The sequence below is a fragment of the Onychostruthus taczanowskii genome, unplaced genomic scaffold (genome assembly GCF_017590055.1).
Source record: "Onychostruthus taczanowskii isolate IOZ18803 unplaced genomic scaffold, ASM1759005v1 scaffold1799, whole genome shotgun sequence".
In the NCBI taxonomy this organism is placed as follows: Eukaryota; Metazoa; Chordata; class Aves; order Passeriformes; family Passeridae; genus Onychostruthus; species Onychostruthus taczanowskii.
Genome location: NW_024499016.1, coordinates 1 through 1,634, shown reverse-complemented (window position 1 = coordinate 1,634; position 1,634 = coordinate 1). Strand labels below are relative to the sequence as shown.

At 37.8% G+C, this 1,634-nt stretch overlaps 1 long non-coding RNA gene across 1 annotated transcript; it reads left to right on the top strand.

Moving 5' to 3' along the window:
* The first annotated feature begins 522 nt into the window (after positions 1 to 522).
* LOC121333744 lies at positions 523 to 1,066 on the top strand. The gene is made up of 2 exons (XR_005952355.1): positions 523 to 601; positions 1,013 to 1,066. It is a non-coding gene; the product is annotated as an uncharacterized LOC121333744 (long non-coding RNA).
* The last annotated feature ends 568 nt before the right edge of the window (positions 1,067 to 1,634 follow it).

Below are 1,634 nucleotides of genomic sequence, written 5' to 3'. Positions count from 1 at the left end.
TGATTGGAAAGGCCCTAGGAAATGGAGGTGAACCTTGCAGTCTGTCCTCAATGCAGTGGCTCTCTGGTTTCCCATGCTTTGCTAACTGTTGAAATCCCATGCCAGTGTATGTACAGAATTGCTGGAAAGAGCTAAAGCTTCTGGGAGAGCCCCAGGGGTAAAAGCTTCTGCTGATTGGAGCTGACAGGTTTGGTATCCTGGACTGCTTAAAGCTGCTGCATCTAAATGTGACTTTAACCAGAGATCCTGGTGGCTGGTGTGGTAGAATTTCTAAACTTGCCCTGACTGTAGGCTAATAATTGAAAGCTTTGTATATGTGGAGTGTTTAACCTCTATCAGTGGCAAAAAATGTTAAATAGTAATGTTGTGGGTAAATTCCAAGCCTTGGGATAATGCCTTGAGAAAAGACTTACCTATAATCCAGTGTTGAATTTTTTTTTAACTATAATTAAAACTACAGCATACATCAAAAGTCAGCCAATAGTACTAGCTCATCTAACTAGATTTTCCTAACTTTATTTAGGGAATTATGCTGGTGTATGACATCACAAATGAAAAGTCTTTTGACAACATAAAAAATTGGATAAGAAACATAGAAGAGGTAAGTGCTTTGTTCCATCTTATGATTTCCCTGGGACAAATAAAAATCAAGTAATTACTCACTTCCATTGCAGTAGCCAGCATATATGGCCATGCACCACTTAGGGGTAAAGTGCCTCCTGTCACATTTCCAGAGCAGCCAAATGCCTGTGCATGTGTGCAGCCTGCTACAGAGCTCATGGCACACATTTGATCTGTTACAGTACATGGGCAAATGTAATCTAGGGGTATTTATTCCAGCCTATTTTAATATTTTAATTGCTTGTTTCAAGAGTCAGCCTCTCTCAGTAATGCCTTCATATTAGATAATTTCTCTAAAATAAAATAGTCTATTGTGGACGAGTTTGACACACAAGTTTCTTTTCAACAATAATGCACTTTGTTCCTGAGAGATTACTTTTTCTTCTTCCAGCATGCCTCTTCAGATGTAGAAAGAATGATCTTGGGTAACAAATGTGATATGAATGAAAAAAGACAAGTCTCAAAAGAAAAAGGGGAGAAGGTAAGATTTGGTAACTCACCTTAATTAGAAGCATACTTCTTGTGGGATTTTAGCTTCTGGGTGTTTGATATGTTTTAGGCATGTGAGAGGGAATGGGTCTCAAATCTCTTGTTTCAGAAATTTTTACATATATAGGATGCCAGGTTTGGGGTTTTTTGTTTTTAAATAGCACCTAACTGTCTTCAGGTTTGAATAAACTTAATGGTACTTGAGGGCAAGATCCTGTAAAGAATGTTGACCTTTGCTATAGCATGAAGTATTCTAGAGCTCAATATAAAGTTTTCTGTATAGTTTGACCACGCTGTACTCAATTCACTGTGGTGGTTACTTATTCTAGTTATAAGTGCTGCTACTAAAGCTTAAGTAATTAATTAGTTGTTCTACAGAACAAACAAGTGAGGAAGAATACTACAAAATCTCTCGTGTACAGCTGAAGTAGTCTAGCTCTTGGTAACATAGCTTATGGGATGGTTGCATTGTAGTTCTCTGGTCCACAGTCTGTATCAAGAAAGATTCTACCTTCATGTTTTTT